We start from the raw sequence: 20,435 nt of genomic DNA, 5'->3' as shown, positions 1-20,435 counted from the left end.
AACCTGAAAGAAACAGACCAGATGAACAGTTCTCTGCACCCAAATCCCGTGGGAGGGAGAGCTAAACCTTCAGAGAGGCAGACAAGCCTGGGAAACCAGAAGAGACTGCTCCCTGCACACACATCTCGGACGCCAGAGGAAAAAGCCAAAGACCATCTGGAACCCTGGTGCACTGAAGCTCCCGGAAGGGGGGGCACAGGTCTTCCTGGTTGCTGCCGCTGCAGAGAGCCCCTGGGCAGCACCCCACGAGCGAACTTGAGCCTCGGGACCACAGGTAAGACCAAATTTTCTGCTGCAAGAAAGCTGCTTGGTGAACTCAAGACACAGGCCCACAGGAACAGCTGAAGACCTGTAGAGAGGAAAAATTACACGCCCGAAAGCAGAACACTCTGTCCCCATAACTGACTGAAAGAGAGGAAAACAGGTCTACAGCACTCCTGACACACAGGCTTATAGGACAGTCTAGCCACTGTCAGAAATAGCAGAACAAAGTAACACTAGAGATAATCTGATGGCGAGAGGCAAGCGCAGGAACCCAAGCAACAGAAACCAAGACTACATGCCATCATCGGAGCCCAATTCTCCCACCAAAACAAACATGGAATATCCAAACACACCAGAAAAGCAAGATCTAGTTTCAAAATCATATTTGATCATGATGCTGGAGGACTTCAAGGAAGACATGAACACACTTAGGGAAACACAGGAGAACATTAATAAACAAGTAGAAGCCTACAGAGAGGAATCGCAAAAATCCCTGAAAGAATTCCAGGAAAACACAATCAAACAGTTGAAGGAATTAAAAATGGAAATAGAAGCAATCAAGAAAGAACACATGGAAACAACCCTGGATATAGAAAACCAAAAGAAGAGACAAGGAGCTGCAGATACAAGCTTCACCAACAGAATACAAGAGATGGAAGAGAGAATTTCAGGAGCAGAAGATTCCATAGAAATCATTGACTCAACTGTCAAAGATAATGTAAAGCAGAAAAAGCTACTGGTCCAAAACATACAGGAAATCCAGTACTCAATGAGAAGATCAAACCTAAGGATAATAGGTATAGAAGAGAGTGAAGACTCCCAGCTCAAAGGACCAGTAAATATCTTCAACAAAATCATAGAAGAAAACTTCCCTAACCTAAAAAAAGGGATACCCATAGACATACAAGAAGCCTACAGAACTCCAAATAGATTGGACCAGAAAAGAAACACCTCCCGTCACATAATAGTCAAAACACCAAACACACAAAATAAAGAAAGAATATTAAAAGCAGTAAGGGAAAAAGGTCAAGTAACATATAAAGGCAGACCTATCAGAATCACACAAGACTTTTTGCCAGAAACTATGAAGGCCAGAAGATCCTGGACAGATGTCATACAGACCCTAAGAGACCACAAGTGCCAGCCTAGGTTACTGTATCCTGCAAAACTCTCAATTAACATAGATGGAGAAACCAAGATATTCCATGACAAAACCAAATTTACACAATATCTTTCTACAAATCCAGCACTACAAAGGATAATAAATGGTAAAGCCCAACATAAGGAGGCAAGCTATACCCTAGAAGAAGCAAGAAACTAATCGTCTTGGCAACAAAACAAAGAGAATGAAAGCACACAAACATAACCTCACATCCAAATATGAATATAAAGGGAAACAATAATCACTATTCCTTAATATCTCTCAATATCAATGGCCTCAACTCCCCAATAAAAAGACATAGATTAAAAAACTGGATACGCAACGAGGACCCTGCATTCTGCTGCCTACAGGAAACACACCTCAGAGACAAAGACAGACACTACCTCAGAGTGAAAGGCTGGAAAACAACTTTCCAAGCAAATGGTCAGAAGAAGCAATCTGGAGTAGCCATTCTAATATCAAATAAAATCAATTTCCAAATAAAAGTCATCAAAAAAGATAAGGAAGGACACTTCATATTCATCAAAGGAAAAATCCACCAAGATGAACTCTCAATCCTAAATATCTATGCCCCAAATACAAGGGCACCTACATACGTAAAAGAAACCTTACTAAAGCTCAAAACACACATTGCACCTCACACAATAATAGTGGGAGATTTCAACACCCCACTCTCATCAATGGACAGATCATGGAAACAGAAATTAAACAGTGAAGTCGACAGACTAAGAGAAGTCATGAGCCAAATGGACTTAACGGATATTTATAGAACATTCTATCCTAAAGCAAAAGGATATACCTTCTTCTCAGCTCCTCATGGTACTTCTCCAAAATTGACCATATAATTGGTCAAAAAACGGGCCTCAACAGGTACAGAAAGATAGAAATAATCCCATGCGTGCTATCGGACCACCACGGCCTAAAACTGGTCTTCAATAACAATAAGGGAAGAATGCCCACATATACGTGGAAATTGAACAATGCTCTACTCAATGATAACCTGGTTAAGGAAGAAATAAAGAAAGAAATTAAAAACTTTTTAGAATTTAATGAAAATGAAGATACAACATACTCAAACTTATGGGACACATTGAAAGCTGTGCTAAGAGGAAAACTCATAGCGCTGAGTGCCTGCAGAAAGAAACAGGAAAGAGCATATGTCAGCAGCTTGACAGCACACCTAAAAGCTCTAGAAGAAAAAGAAGCAAATACACCCAGGAGGAGTAGAAGGCAGGAAATAATCAAACTCAGAGCTGAAATCAACCAAGTAGAAACAAAAAGGACCATAGAAAGAATCAACAGAACCAAAAGTTGGTTCTTTGAGAAAATCAACAAGATAGATAAACCCTTAGCCAAACTAACGAGAGGACACAGAGGGTACGTCCAAATTAACAATATCAGAAATGAAAAGGGAGACATAACTACAGATTCAGAGGAAATTCAAAAAATCCTCAGATCTTACTATAAAAACCTATATTCAACAAAACTTGAAAATCTTCAGGAAATGGACAATTTCCTAGACAGATACCAGGTATCGAAGTTAAATCAGGAACAGATAAACCAGTTAAACAACCCCATAACTCCTAAGGAAATAGAAGCAGTCATTAAAGGTCTCCCAACCAAAAAGAGCCCAGGTCCAGACGGGTTTAGTGCAGAATTCTATCAAACCTTCAGAGAAGACCTCATACCAATATTATCCAAACTATTCCACAAAATTGAAACAGATGGAGCCCTACCGAATTCCTTCTACGAAGCCACAATTACTCTTATACCTAAACCACACAAAGACACAACAAAGAAAGAGAACTTCAGACCAATTTCCCTTATGAATATCGACGCAAAAATACTCAATAAAATTCTGGCAAACCGAATTCAAGAGCACATCAAAACAATCATCCACCATGATCAAGTAGGCTTCATCCCAGGCATGCAGGGATGGTTTAATATACGGAAAACCATCAATGTGATCCATTATATAAACAAACTAAAAGAACAGAACCAAATGATCATTTCATTAGATGCTGAGAAAGCATTTGACAAAATTCAACACCCCTTCATGATAAAAGTCCTGGAAAGAATAGGAATTCAAGGCCCATACCTAAACATAGTAAAAGCCATATACAGCAAACCAGTTGCTAACATTAAACTAAATGGAGAGAAACTTGAAGCAATCCCACTAAAATCAGGGACTAGACAAGGCTGCCCACTCTCTCCCTACTTATTCAATATAGTTCTTGAAGTTCTAGCCAGAGCAATCAGACAACAAAAGGAGATCAAAGGGATACAGATCGGAAAAGAAGAGGTCAAAATATCACTATTTGCAGATGACATGATAGTATATTTAAGTGATCCCAAAAGTTCCACCAGAGAACTACTAAACCTGATAAACAACTTCAGCAAAGTGGCTGGGTATAAAATTGACTCAAATAAATCAGTTGCCTTCCTCTATACAAAAGAGAAACAAGCCGAGAAAGAAATTAGGGAAACGACACCCTTCATAATAGACACAAATAATATAAAGTACCTCGGTGTGACTTTAACCAAGCAAGTAAAAGATCTGTACAATAAGAACTTCAAGACACTGAGGAAAGAAATTGAAGAAGACCTCAGAAGATGGAAAGATCTCCCATGCTCATGGATTGGCAGGATTAATAAAGTAAAAATGGCCATTTTACCAAAAGCAATCTACAGATTCAATGCAATCCCCATCAAAATACCAATCCAATTCTTCAAAGAGTTAGACAGAACAATTTGCAAATTCATCTGGAATAACAAAAAACCCAGGATAGCTAAAGCTCTCTTCAACAATAAAAGGACTTCAGGGGGAATCACTATCCCTGAACTCAAGCAGTATTACAGAGCAATAGTGATAAAAACTGCATGGTTTTGGTACAGAGACAGACAGATAGACCAATGGAATAGAATTGAAGACCCAGAAATGAACCCACACACCTATGGTCACTTTATTTTTGACAAAGGAGCCAAAACCATCCAATGGAAAAAAGATAGCATTTTCAGCAAATGGTGCTGGTTCAACTGGAGGGCAACATGTAGAAGAATGCAGATCGATCCATGCTTATCACCCTGTACAAAGCTTAAGTCCAAGTGGATCAAGGACCTCCACATCAAACCAGACACACTCAAACTAATGGAAGAAAAACTAGGGAAACATCTGGAACACATGGGCACTGGAAAAAATTTCCTGAACAAAACACCAATGGCTTATGCTCTAAGATCAAGAATCGACAAATGGGATCTCATAAAACTGCAAAGCTTCTGTAAGGCAAAGGACACTGTGGTTAGGACAAAACGGCAACCAACAGATTGGGAAAAGATCTTTACCAATCCTACAACAGATAGAGGCCTTATATCCAAAATATACAAAGAACTCAAGAAGTTAGACCGCAGGGAAACAAATAACCCTATTAAAAATGGGGTTCAGAGCTAAACAAAGAATTCACAGCTGAGGACTGCCGAATGGCTGAGAAACACCTAAAGAAATGTTCAACATCTTTAGTCATAAGGGAAATGCAAATCAAAACAACCCTGAGATTTCACCTCACACCAGTGCGATTGGCTAAGATCAAAAACTCAGGTGAGAGCAGATGCTGGCGAGGATGTGGAGAAAGAGGAGCACTCCTCCATTGTTGGTGGGATTGCAGACTGGTAAAACCATTCTGGAAATCAGTCTGGAGGTTCCTCAGAAAATTGGACATTGAACTGCCTGAGGATCCAGCTATACCTCTCTTGGGCATATACCCAAAAGATGCCTCAACATATAAAAGAGACACGTGCTCCACTATGTTCATCGCAGCCTTATTTATCATAGCCAGAAGCTGGAAAGAACCCAGATGCCCTTCAACAGAGGAATGGATACAGAAATTGTGGTACATCTACACAATGGAATATTACTCAGCTATCAAAAACAACGAGTTTATGAAATTCGTAGGCAAATGGTTGGAACTGGAAAATATCATCCTGAGTGAGCTAACCCAATCACAGAAAGACATACATGGTATGCACTCATTGATAAGTGGCTATTAGCCCAAATGCTTGAATTACCCTAGATCCCTAGAACAAACGAAATTCAAGACGGATGATCAAAATGTGAATGCTTCACTCCTTCTTTAAATGAGGAAAAAGAATACCCTTGGCAGGGAAGGGAGAGGCAAAGATTAAAACAGAGACTGAAGGAACACCCATTCAGAGCCTGCCCCACATGTGGCCCATACATATACAGCCACCCAATTAGACAAGATGGATGAAGCAAAGAAGTGCAGACCGACAGGAGCCGGATGTAGATCGCTCCTGAGAGACACAGCCAGAATACAGCAAATACAGAGGCGAATGCCAGCAGCAAACCACTGAACTGAGAATAGGTCCCCTATTGAAGGAATCAGAGAAAGAACTGGAAGAGCTTGAAGGGGCTCGAGACCCCAAAAGTACAACAATGCCAAGCAACCAGAGCTTCCAGGGACTAAGCCACTACCTAAAGACTATACATGGACTGACCCTGGACTCTGACCCCATAGGTAGCAATGAATATCCTAGTAAGAGCACCAGTGGAAGGGGAAGCCCTGGGTCCTGCTAAGACTGAACCCCCAGTGAACTAGTCTATGGGGGGAGGGCGGCAATGGGGGGAGGGTTGGGAGGGGAACACCCATAAGGAAGGGGAGGGGGAGGGGGGATGTTTGCCTGGAAACCGGGAAAGGGAATAACACTCGAAATGTATATAAGAAATACTCAAGTTAATAAAAAAAAAGTTAAAGTTAAAAAAAAAATAAAAGGGGAACAAGAATACCCTTGTCAGAGAATAGGGAGGCAAAGTTTAGAAGAGAGGCAGAAGGAACACCCATTCAGAGCCTGCCCTACATGTGGCCTATACTTATACAGCCATCAAACTATATAAGATGGATAAAGCAAAGAAGTTCAGGCCTACAGGAACTGGATGTGGATCTCTCCTGAGCTACCCACCCAGAACACAGCAAATATATAGGTTAATGCCAGCAGCAATCCATTGAACTGAGAATAGGACCCCCGTTGAAGGAATCAGAGAAAGAACTCGAAGAGCTTGAAGGGGCTCGAGACCCCATATGAACAACAATGCCAAGCAACCAGAGCTTCCAGGGACTAAGCCACTACCCAAAGACTATACAGGGACTCACCCTGGACTCCAACCTCACAGGTAGGAATGAATAGCCTAGTAAGAGCACCAGTGGAAGGGAAGACCTTGGTCCTGCCAAGACTGAATCCCCAGTGAATGTGATTGTTGGGGGGAGGGATGTAATGGGGGGAAGATGTGGAGGGGAACCCATAAAGAAGGGGAGTGGGAGGAGTTAGGTGATGCTGGCCTTTAAACTGGGAAGGGGAATAACAATTGAAATGTAAATAAGAAGTACTCAAGTTAATAAAGATTAAAACAAAACAAAAGATGGGCTTCAGAATTAAACAAAGAATTCACAGCTGAGGAATGCTGAATTGCTGAGAAATACCTAAAGATATGTTGAACACCTTTCCTCATGAGGGAAATGCAAATGAAAACAACCCTGGGATTCCACCTCACATCAGTCAGAGTGGCTAAGATCAAAAACTCAGGTGACAGCAGATGCTGGCAATGATGTAGAGAAAGATTAACACTCCTCCATTGTTGGTGGGATTACAGACTGGTACCTGGTACAACCATTCTGGAAATCAATCTGGAGGTTCCTCAGAAAATTGGACATTGTAGTACCTTAGCATCCAGCTATACCTGTGTTGGGCATATACCCAAAAGATCCCCCAACATATAACAAAGACACATGCTCCAGTGTGTTCATAGTAGCCTTATTTATAATAGCAGAAGCTGGAAAGAACCCAGATGCCCTTCAACAGAGGAGTGGATACAGAAAATGTGGTACATGTATACAATGGAATAATACTCAGCTATCAAAAACAATGACTTTATGAAATTCATAGGCAAATGGATAGAACTGGAAAATATCATCCTGAGTGAGGTAACCCAATCACAGAAAAACACACATGGAATGCACTCATTGATAAGTGGATATTATCCCAAATGCTCAAATTACCTAGATTACAGAACATGTGAAACTCTAGAATGATGACCAAAATGCAAATGCTTCACTCCTTCTTTAAGAGGGGAACAAGAATATCCTTGGTTAGGAATAGGGAGCCAAAGTTTAGAACAGAGGCTGAAGAAACACCCATTCTGAGCCTGCCCCACATGTGGCCCATACATATTCAGCCACCAAATTAGATAAGATGGATGAAGCAAAGAAGTGCCTGCTGACAGGAACCGGATGTAGATCTTTCCTGAGAGACACAGCTTGAATATGGCAAATATATAGGCGAATGCAAGCAGCAAACAACTGAACTGAGAACAGGACCCCCATTGAAGGAATCAGAGAAAGGACTGAAAGAGCTCGAAGGGGCTTGAGACCCCACATAACCAACAATGCCAACCAACCAGAGTTTCCAGGGACTAAGCCACTACCCAAAGACTATACATGGACTAACCCTGTGTTCCTACTGCATAGGTAGCAATGAATAGCCTAGTAAGAGCACCAGTGGAAGGGAAGCCCTTGGTGCTGCCAAGACTGAACCCCATTGAACATGATTGTTGGGGGAGGGCGCTAATGTGGGGAGGATTGGGAGGGGACCACACATATAGAAGGGGAAATGTAGAGGTTAGGGGATGTTGGCCCAGAAATCCAGAAAGGGAATAACAATTGAAATGTAAATAACAAATACCCAAGTTAAAAATATGGAGAGAAAAAAACAAACCAAAGAACCAAACAATCAATCAAAAACAAACCCCTTAAAATCACATAGGTTACACATATTATTAACCCCCTCCCCCAAAAAAGTTTACCTGCTCTTGTTTTGACTTTGGTATATGGTATCTCTATAGAAAACAATCCATTTCATCTAGATTTTCCAGTTTTGTTGAGTATAAGCTTTTTTCATAGGGTCTAATTTTTTTATTTCCTCCATTTCTGTTGTTATATCTTCATTTCTGATTTTGTTAATTTTGATACTGCCTTAGGGCCCTTTATTTAGTTTGACTAGGGGTTTATCTATCTTGTTGATTCTTTCAAAGAATTAGCTTTTCCTTTGGTCATCCTTTATATTGTTTTCTTTGTTCCCATTGGTTGATTTCAGCCCCGAATTTCTTTATTTCCTGCAGTCTACTCCTCTTGGGTGAGTTTAATTCCTTTTGTGCTGTTAAGTTGCTAGTGTACGATCTCTTCAGTTTCTTTACCAGTATACTTAGTGCTATGAATTTTTCTTTTTAGTACTGCTTTCATTGTGTCCCATAAGTTTGAGTATGATATGACAACATTTTCATTAAATCACAGGAGTCTTATTTCTTTCTTTATTTCATCCATGATACAATTGTCAATAAATATAGAGTTGTTGAGTTTCCACATGTATGTGGGTTTTCTGTTGCTTTTGCTGTAATTGAAGACTAGCCTTAGCCTATGGTGATATGATAGGATGCATGGGATTATCTTCTTGTCTCTGTGGAGTGTTGTTTTGTGACCAGTTATATGGTTGATTTTGGAGAAGGTACCATGAGGTGCTGAAAAGAGGTTGTATTCTTTTTTAGGGTTAAAAGTTTTGTAGATATGTGTTAAATCCATTTGGTTCATAACTTCTATTAGTTTCACTGTATCTCTGTTTAGATTGTGTTTCAATGACCTGTCCATTGGTGAGAGTGGGGTGTTGAATCTCCTACTATTATTATGTGGGGTTCAATGTGTGCTTTGAGGTATATAGTAAAGTTCTTTTGGACTGTAGATGCCCTTACATTTTAGGCTGAGATGTTCAGAATTGAGAGTTTGTCTTGGTGGATGTTCCCCTTAATGAATATGAAGTGTCCTTCCTCGTCATGATTGATAAATTTTGGTTGAAATTCTATTTTATTGGATATTAGGATCACAACTCCAGCTGTTTTGTGGGACCATTAGCTTGGAAGAACTTTTTCTATCCTTTTACTCTGAGATAGTGTCTGTCTTATTTATTGATGTATGTTTCTTGTATGAAACAAAATGCTGGGTCTTGTTTGCATATTCAATCTTTTTCCTTATGTCTTTTTATAGATGAGTTGAGTTCATTAATATTGCAATATGTTAAAGACAGATGACTTTTGATTCCTGTTGTATTTGTTTTTGTAGGTTGCTTTATGTGCTTTCAGTTTTCTCCTTTTTGCTTTGTTGTGAGATGCTTAATATCCTGTCTTTGAGAAATATTGGTATCAAACATTAGTATAGGAAACTTCCATGTCCTGGAGTTTTCCATCTAGTATCCTCTATAGGGCTGGATTGTTAGATAGATACTCTTTGAATTTGTTTTGTCCTGGAATATTTTATGTCTCCATCTATATTGATTGAAAGTTTTGCTGGGTATAGTAGCCTAGCCTGGCATGTTCTCTTAGAGTCTGCATGACCTCTGACAAGGCTCTTCTGCCTTTCATAGTCTCTGATGAGAAGTCTGGTGTAATTCTGATAGATCTGCCTTAGTATGTTACTTGGAATTTTACCTTGCAGCTTTTAATATTCTTTTTTTCCTCTGTACATTTAGTGTTTTGAATATTACGTGACAAGTAGATTTTCTTTTCTGGTCCCATTTGTTTGGTGTTCTGTAGGCTTTTTGTACTTTTATGGCCATCTTTTTCTTTAGGTTGGGGAAGTTTTCTTCTATGATTTTGTTGAAGACGTTTTCAACTCCTTTGAGCTGGGAATCTTCATTCTCCTCTATTGCAATTGTTCTTAGATTTGGGCTTGTCATTGTGTACTGAATTTCCAGGATGTTTTGGGTTAGGAGTTTTTAATGTTTTAATTTTTTTTGACTATTGTGTCAATCTCTTTTACAGTACCATTTACACCTTAGATTCTCTCTTCTCTCTCTTGTATTCTATTGGTGATACTTATATCTATAATTCTTGTCCTCTTTCCTAAGTTTTTCATTTCATGGTTTGCCTCCATTTGTGTTTTCTTTATTGTTTCTACTTCTGCTTTTAGGTCTTTCACCACTTTATGCAATTTTGTCATTTGTTTGATTGTGTTTTCCTATATTTCTTTAAGGGAATTATTTGTTTCCTCTTTAAGGGATTCAACCGTTTATCTGTTTTCCCTGTATTTCTTTCAGTGAGTTATTTATATCCTCCTTTAAGGACTCTATTATCTTCATGAGATAGGATTTTGGGTCAGCTTTCTGATTTTCAGGTGTATTAGTGTATTTGGTAGGGGAACTGTGTTGTGATGATGCCTATGAATATTGTTTTCTGTTGCTTATGGTCTTGTGCTTGTCTCTCGCTATGTGGTTATCCCTAGTGTTTGTGGTCTAAATTACACTGTCTAGAGTCTGCCTGTTTTGCCCCTGGTTTGTAACAGGTGTCCCGGTAGGCTTGTGGGCCTGGATGTAGCAGACCTCTTGTGGGCCCTTCTAACTGAAGGGTATTCAGAGGGGTGGATAAACTGCTGGTTTGTTGACCTGGCTGCAGTAGATTTTCTGGGAGTCCTTCATGCTGTTGGTTCTTCAGAGGTACAGTCAAACGGCTGTCCTGTATGAACCTTTTCTTTGGAGGCAGGGGGAGGGGTATCAATGGACAATTGTTTATGTTTCTTTTTGTGCAGTCACACTCCAGGAAGGCTTTCAGTCTTTTGGGTCAGTTACTCTGCACATCACAGAGCTCCTGGGACATCTTCAGACTGTGGTGTCAATTGCTCAGTTTCCCTGAAATATGCCCAGAGGAACTCCTGGGATACCTTTAAATTGTGGTGTCCTGGGTGCACTGGATCTCCTGGGATGCCTCAGGAAGTGGTATTAAATGTTTTGAGTGCAGTGGTTCTTCCTGTCAAATGTTCAAAGGCTGAGTGTAGCGGGTCCTCTCCTATGTCTCAGGATATAGCCTCTTCCAGAGAACAGACTAGCTAGCAGTCTGCCCCAGCAGAGAGGACCAGATAGAAGGGGTGTTCAGTGGGTGGAGGTTTTAGGGAGATGGTCAGTCTTCAGTCCACTGGCCCCCAGTGGCAGCTGTGGGACTTTGGCGGGAGGGGGGAGTTCTTATCAAATGCTGAGTGCAGTGGATTCTCTGGTATGTCTCAGGATATAGCCTCTTCCAGGGAGAAGACCAGCTAGCAGTCTATCTCAGCAGAAAGAACCAAGTGGAAGGGGCAATTTATTTTTATTTCAAATTAACTTTAATTAATTTCATTTATCATGCATAAATCATATCTCTACTCTGTAGCACAGAAAACAAAATTGTGTCTTATATTATATTAAAATATACACTTTATATTCAATGCACCTATAACTCTCTTGATGATTTATTTAAGCATTTGTACCATGATAATTATTGGATTTTTGTTATCCTCATACTTCAATAAAAGGGACATCAATAAACAGAGATCAGGTCTATTTTTGGAGTCAAAACAGATGCTTGCACTTGAATCAGATGCCTGGCCTTCCCTTTACTCCATTTCTCACCCACATCAGTCTTCAGTACACACAGGCATTCCCAAAAGAACAAGCACAAAAGGACAATTATCACATTTCAATTCCACATTCCTCCTCACTTTGCATAGAGCATCTACACATATAAAAGAGTCTCATGCCCACATGCCATATGTTAAGCAATCCTTGCTTGCAGGGTGTGGTATGCTTGATGGAACTCATAGATGTGCATTTATTTAGACTTTGCCTGCTTGTATGGGCCAATAGAGCTCCTTGGGATTGTCCTTGTACTGATATTTAATATGTTAAGGATTACTTTCTCTGACACACCTTACAACTCAACTGTAGCCTGTATCTTGTGTTATTCTCAGTCCCCGTATCTATGTAGAAAGCAGTTACCACCATGATTTCAACCTCAAAATGTTGGCTTCTTATGTATTTCTCTGAGCTGTTCCATCCTCAGGCTCAAGAACGAATTTATTCTGGTTCAGTGATATTATCTTCCCTTCCTCAAGCCATCTCACATCCTCTGCACCATCTGTTCATGGCATATCTTCACTATACCATTTGTTACCCAGAGAAAAGTATTCAGCTAGAATTATTTCTCTTTTGATAAGTGCATAACTTCAAAACAACTTACAAATATTATTATATGTTCAAGGTGATTAATGTTTCTTATAAGCTACCGTGAAAAAAAGTAAAATGATTAACTGCAACTCCCTCCCCCTTTAAGGGCAACTGTTTATGATAGCAACTATTAGTTCTGTGCTTTTTATATGTGCTTTCCAATATCTCCAATAGTTTAATAATTTTAAGCTGTCACTCAAACAATTTGTTTTAAAATAGTGCACCTGATTACTGAATTTTTGAAGAAAGAGAAAATGGATTTGATTTGATAAAGAAGATAAATATGTAGAACTGCCATGGTAGTATGATTTTATACTAAAATTAATTGGCACTTCTTTTGTCTAAGGGCCTCTTTGTTGTTCAAATTCTTCTTTCAGGTGAATACATTCTAATAAGTATATTATTTTTGGAACTATATTCTCCTGTTAAATTATGACTCATCCTGAACTTCACCTGATCAAACTTTTGTTTAACCTAGCCATATAGACAAATGGGGATTGTTGTCCCCAGGCAGCAATAACTATGTTTCTTTAAATTATGTATGCACAAAGTCTCAAGAGGATATCAGTATGACAATTTCATACCTGGTATAACAAGAATTTGTTAGGATATTATGATAGAGTTTATTCACTAGTTTAGAGAATATAGAGAGAGAATAATTTGTAGTTTGTTAGGATTTCCATGAGGCAAATACCCTAACTCTGGAGTAATTTCATATCATTAAATATGCAGTTGGGTTTGTGTCTGTGGGGAATAGATTCCTAGGACTGAAAGCATTGTTACTTTAATGCAATGTATGTATATTCAAAGTTCAAAGGGGGAAAAGCATTGCCCATCATGTAAAACAATGACAATGAGGCACAGATATATTTTCAAGATAAAATTGATATTTAAGACACATGTTTAATTTATTTTAAAAATTATTTTATTTATTATCAGAAAGATAGGGCATCTAGTGAGAAATGGGTTGCCATCCCACAGTCAAAAGCTCTGACCCATATTTGGTTCTGTCTGAAAAACTTCAGGGACAGAAATGGAGAAAAGCCTGAGGGAAAAGAGGTCCAGCAACAGGCCCAGAGTTGGATCCAGCTCAAGGGAAGGTTCCAAGGAATGACACTATTACTGAGGCTATGGAGTGTTCACAAAGGGGCCTATTATGACTGTCATCTGCATGGCCCAACAAGCAGCTGAGCCAGATGCAAATATTTACACCCAGCCAATGGACAGAAGCTGGTGACTTCTGTGGTTCAATTAGGGAAGGCTGGAACAGGAGGGCAACCCTATAGTAGGACCAACAGTAACCTTGATCCCCAAGATCTTCTGAACACTAGACCACCAACCAGGCAGCACATACCAACGGTGGGTTGGTAACCCCATCTTTCTACTTGAGGCCCTGTCTATCTATACTGTTGGCAGATTCTAGGATTTACCTCTTTCCATTCTTGGGCATTCTGGCTAAGGTCACCACTATTGAGTTCTGAGAGTCTCTCATCTCCAAGGACTCTGATACTTTCTAGAAGGTTCCCCAGACTTCCACCCCAAGAGGCTGCATATTTCCATTCATTCTCCTAGCCCTCTGGGCTTCTGTCCTTCCTCTCCTCCCATACCTAATCCTGTTCCCTTTCCCTTCCCCCTCCCCTCTCCCATGCAGTTCCCTTTTTACCTCTGCCTCCCATGATTATTTGTTCCCCCTTTTAAGTAAGATTGAAATATTCTCACTTGTGCCTTCCTGCTTGTTAAATTTCTTATGGTCTGTGGGTTGTATCCTGGGTGTTCTTAAATATTCAAATAAATTGACTGTACTAACAGATTTATATTATTCATATACTCTGCATAGTAAAGTGTTAGATGCTGAATCTTATGTTTAACCATAGCACAGATAAAATAGCATTTTTCTAGAACATTTACAATGTGATTTAAAGCTAAAATATTATTAGGATTGGCTGGACATGTGGCTCAGTAGCAGAGCACTTGCTTTTATATTCTAGGCTCTGGGTTCAAGTGTCAGCACTATAAACCAAAACAATAAAGTTAACATATCATTAAAAGTATTATATGACAAATGTGTTAAAATCAATTCATAAAATTTGAATTTATGATTTAATATTTAATATTTTTATTCACTTTAATATTTGCTTTAATATTCACTCAGTATTAAATTACATTTACATGATGAGTAATTATTAATATTTTTAAGTATTTAATACTGATTTTACAAATGAACACTATTTCACTTCATTAATTTTCTAGCAGTAAACATAAACAGATGTCACTATTAAAAAAATAGCATGATCTTAGAAAGGTATAAAATGCTAAAACAAATATTTAACAGTTATTTATTAATTTTCATTTTCAAATTGCATCTTAACTTAGGGTTTCAGAATTTTATGGGAATCAAACTTATTAAACCAGAATCATACATGCTATATTCTCTTTCTAAATCCATTTCCCCTGCCTGTCAATCTTTTAGGGGCACAACCAGCTGCCCTGAGTGGTCTGTGATCTTGCTGCACATACATTTTTTGAGCACTTCTCTACCTGATTCACCCACTAACTCCCTTCCTATCTTGTCCCCAGGAGAATACCCAACTGAGGGAGACTTGCACGACCCCTTGAATTCATTGTCTAATTCAAGGATACCCACTCAAGGCCTGCCACCCTAATATTATTGAGATTAGCCCCCCTCCCAATACCTGCTACAACAGGAACATCCAGGCATAGAAGATATGAAAGAAGAAATCAATACATCAGTCAAAGAAATGTTAAATCTAAAAAATTCCTGACACAAAACATCCCCGATATCTGGGGATAAGACCTAGCCTAATCATGATAGGAATAGAAGAAGGTAAAGAGTCATTTCCCAGGACAAGAAAATATCTTCAAAAAAATTATAGAAGAAAACTTGTCTAACCTAAAGAAAAAAGATAGCTATAAACATCCAAGAAGTGGGGTTGGGGATTTAGCTCAGTGGTAGAGTGCTTGCCCAGCAAGCGCAAGGCCCTGGGTTTGGTCCCCAGCTCCAAAAGAAAAAAGAAAAAAGAAAAGAAGAAGAAGAAAAAAATCCAAGAAGAATATATTGGACCATGAAAGAAAATCCTGCCATATAATAATCAAAATAGCAATCAACAGAACAACAACAACAAAAAAGAATAGTAAATGCTATAGAAAACAAATCCAGGTAACATCCAAACCTGACCGATCAGAGTTACACACAAATTTTCAACGGACTCCAAAAGCTAGAAGGGCTATGTTGCAACCTCTAATAAAACTAGAGATGCCATTGAAGACTATTATGCCCAGCAAATATCCCAGTCAACATAGATGGAGAAAACAAGATAATTCAAGACAAAACATAATTTAACAATATCTATCCTCAAATCTAGCCCTACATAAAATACTAGAAGGAAACCTTCAACTCAAGGAATATAACCACAGCCAAGAAAACAACAGAAGATAAATAAGTCCATGCCAGCAAACACAATACAAGGGAAACACAAACAAATCTCACTCTCATCAACTGACAAGTCATAGATACAAAAACTTAAGAGAAATAATAAAATTTATCAACCTTATGAATCAAATGGACCTAATGTATCTACACAGCAAGACACCCAAACACAAACAGTTACCACTTCTTATGACCTCATGGAAAGTTCTCCAAAATTGATCGTATATTCAATCAACAAAGCAAGACTCAACAGATACAAGAAAATTGAAATAACTCATTGTCTCTTATCAGACCACCATAGATTAAACCTGGACATTGACAAAAACAGAAATATCAGAAAGCCTACACACTTATGGAAAATAAAAAAAATTGCTCAATGATCTCTGGGAATGGGGATAGATAAATAAATAAATAAATAAATAAATAAATAAATAAGACTTTTTATAGTTCCATGAAAATGAAGGTTAAAACATACCAAAATTTATGATACATAATGAAAGCAGTGCTAAGAAAAATGTTTATAGCATGAAGTTCCTCCAAAAATAATTAGAAATTTTAAATACCAACAATTTAAAAGTACATCTGAAACCTCTAGAAAAAAAAGGAAATTTAAGAGGAGTGAAAAAAAGGAAATAATAAAAAATTAGATATGAAATCAATCAATTAGAAACAAAGTAAACAACACATAGAATTGACAACATCAAGAGGTGGATTTTTAGGAAAATCAACAAGATAGACAAACCCTTAGGCAAATTAACAGACAGAAAGACAGTTTCCAAATAATTAAAATCAAAAATGAAAAGGGAGACATAACAACAGACACTGAAGAAACTCAAAGAATTATTAGGTCTTACTTTAATAGCCTCTACTCCACAAAATTGGAAATTCTTAATGGAATGAATGATTTTCTAGACAAATTTACCAAAGTTAAATCAAGATCAGATAATTTATTTAAATGCCCTCTAACCAGCGAGGAATTAGCAGTCATTAAAAGTCTCCCAACCAAAAACAGTTCAGGACAAGATAGTTTTAGCACAGAATTCTACCAGACTTTCAAAGAAAAGCTAATACCAATACTTTTCAAAATATTTCACAAAATAGAAACAGAGGCAACACTACCAAGACACAGTTACTCTAATACCTACATCACACACAGATTCAAAAAAGAAAGGGAACAGCAGACCAATTTCTCTTATGAACACTGATGTAAAAATACCCAGTAAAATACTCACAAATGGAATCTAGCAACACATCAAAAACATCATCCACTATGATGAAGTAGACTTCAATTAGGAATGCAGTAATGGTTCAATATATGGAAACCCATCAATGAATTCTATCATATAAACAAAATGAAAGAAAAATGAAGTATTGCTATTTGGAGATGGTATGAAAATTTACATAAGCTACCTCAAAAATTCAACCAGCAAATTTCCATAGCTGATAAACACCTCCAGCAAAGTTGCTGGAAACAAAATTAACACAGAAATCAGTATCCCTTCTTTACACAAATGATAAACTGGCTGAGAAAGGAACTAGGGAGACAACACCTTTCAAAATAGGCACAAATAATATAAAATACCTTGGAGTAACTCTAACTATGGAAGTTAAAGACATGCATGGCAAAACTTCAGGTTTCTAAAGATTGAAGTTGAGGAAGATATCATAAGATGGAAAGATCTTCCATGCTCAATGATCAGTGGGATTAACATAGTGAAAATGGCCATTTTATCAAAAACAATCTATAGATTCAATGCAATTCCCATCAAAATTTCAACACTGTACTTTATAGACCTTGAAACAATTTTTTATGAAAAAAAATCCAGGATAGCTAAAACAATTCTCTATAATAAATGAACTTCTAGAGGTATTACACACCTGACTTTAAGCTGTATACAGAGCAAGAGTAATAAAATCTGCATTGTATTAGTAGTATAAAAACAGACAGATTGATCAATGGAATCTTATGACCATGCAATAAACTCACACCCTTAATGACACTTGGTTTTTGACAAATAATCCAAAATCATACAATGGATAACAAGAAATTTCTTCAACAAATTGTGTTGATCTAACTAGTTGTCAGCATATAGAAGAATACAAATAGAGTTATATCTATCTCCCTCATAATGCTACAGGCCAAGTTTATTAAACACCTCAATATTCAATCACATACAATAAATCTAATAGATGAGAAAATGGGTAATAACCTTTAGCTCATTTATATAGGAGACAACTTCCTGAACAGAATACCAATGACTTGGGGTCCAAGATCAACAATTGATAAATTGGACCTCATGAAACTGAAAAATCTTTGTTGAGGCATAGGATACTGTCAATAGAACAAAATGGCAGCAAACAGATTGGGAAGAATCTTCACCAACCCTACATCTAGCATAGGACTGACATCCAAAATTTATAAATAATTCAAGAAATTAGACATCTACAATCCTAATAACCTAATTTTATAATGTAGGACCTAGCAAAACAGAATTCTTAATAAATAAATTTCAAATGACACAGAAGCACTTAAAGAAATATCCAGTGTCCTTAGTTATCAGTGAAATGCAAATCAAAATGACACTCAAAGTCCCTTTTATACCCATCAGAATATCTAAGATCAAAAATTCACATGATTTCACATGCTGGCAAGGGTGTGGAGCAATGGGGCACATTTCTCCATTGTTGGTCAGAGTGCAATCTTATACAACAACTTTGGGAACCAATTCAGTGGTTTCTTAGGAAACATAGAACAGTTCTATCTCAAGATCTAGCTATAACACTACTGAGTTTATACCGAAATGGTGCCTCACTAAATCACATGGACACTTGTCCAACTATGTTCATAGTAGTTTTATTCATAATAGCTAGAAACTGGAAAAACTTTAGATGTCGCTCAAGTGAAGAATGAATAAAGAAAATCTGGTACATTTATAATTGAAATACTATTTAGCTATTTTTAAAAAGACATGAATGTTTCTGGCAAATGGATTAAACTTGGGGATATCACCTTGAGTGAAGTAACTCAAAACCAGAAAGGCAGAATTTATATACTCACTCATAAGTAAGTATATTTTTCTTTGGAACAATCCAGAGCTCAAAGAAACTAGATGATAAGGAAGTCCCAAGGGAGAATGGGTGAATGTCACTCAGATGAGGAATCCAAATAGTCATTAGAGGTGGATGGAGAGAGAGGACTGGGTAAGAGAGGAGGTGATGAGAAGAATGCAAATAGCAATCAGGTATGGGCAGAAGGTCTTTGAGGAAACCTGGGGCTGCAGATATCTCTGGTGGTTAGCTGGAGGACTGGGATGGGAGAGGATACAGGGAGCGTATGAGCATGAAACTAGATTAGATTCATACCAGAGGGGGATATGGAAATTTAAGTTGCCACCTCCCGTAGCCAGGTTAGACTTCTAAAGGAGGGAGGGGGACATCAATTCACCTATAAAACCTTTAGCCCAAATTTGTCTTGCCTCCAAGATGTGCAGGGACAAAGATGGAGAAGAGCTTGAGGCAACAGTCAATCAATAACTGCCTCAACTTGAGACCCATACTATATGAGAAAGTCAACCCCTGACACTACTAATGAGTCTTTGTTCTATTTGCAGACAGGAACCCAGAATAACTGCTTCTGAGAGGATTCATACAGCAGCAGATGGGGGCAAATGCAAAGACCCACAGCCAACATTGGGTGGAGCCCAGAGAGTGTAGTAGACCTGTGAGGGATAGAAGTGAAGGGACAAGGACACCAGAAGAAGATCCATAGAGTCAACTAAGCTAGGACCACAGAGGCTCACAGAGCTTGGGCCACTAACCAAGGAGCATGTAGGAGCTGAACTTAGAATCCTTACACATATGTAGCAAACATGAAGCTTGGTGTTCCCTGAAGAGTGAAGCTGGTGCTGTCCAAGTCTCTCTTTTCTGCCATTTAATCCTTTTTCCCCCATACTTGAACTATCTGTATTTGCCTTAGTGGGAGAGGATGTTCCTAGACCTCCTGGAACAAGGTGCCCCAGGGTAGGGTGGTACTTAAGGCGAAGGGGGAGGGATTTGTAATAATGAAACTGGGAAGAGAGGAGGGAGGAGGTTGTAGGCATAAAGTACTTTTTTTTAAATGGGTATTTTTATTACTTTGATTTTATGCATGTGCACCAGTTCTGAAGCTATACAGAATCAGAAGAGGATGTTGAATCCCTGAAATTGAAATTACAGGAGGTTTGTGATATGTAGGTGCAGGTAACTAGACCAAGGTAAGAACAGGAAAGGCTCATAAACATTGAGCCATAAGCCAAAATTGTTTTATTTAAAACAAAAACAAACCAAAAATATGGTTTTATGATCCACCGTGTTTTGGCAACTGGTCTGGTAAGTTTAAATGCTTTACAATGATAAATATTGTTCCATAATATTTTAAACAATTATTAACTCATTATGAGTGAGGTGTAACTTTTTCTACAATTTCTGTTTTATGTG

The sequence above is a fragment of the Rattus norvegicus genome, chromosome 5 (genome assembly GCF_021556685.1).
Source record: "Rattus norvegicus strain SHRSP/BbbUtx chromosome 5, alternate assembly SHRSP_T2T, whole genome shotgun sequence".
Lineage (NCBI taxonomy): Eukaryota > Metazoa > Chordata > Mammalia > Rodentia > Muridae > Rattus > Rattus norvegicus.
Note: the sequence above shows the minus strand (reverse complement) of the source record.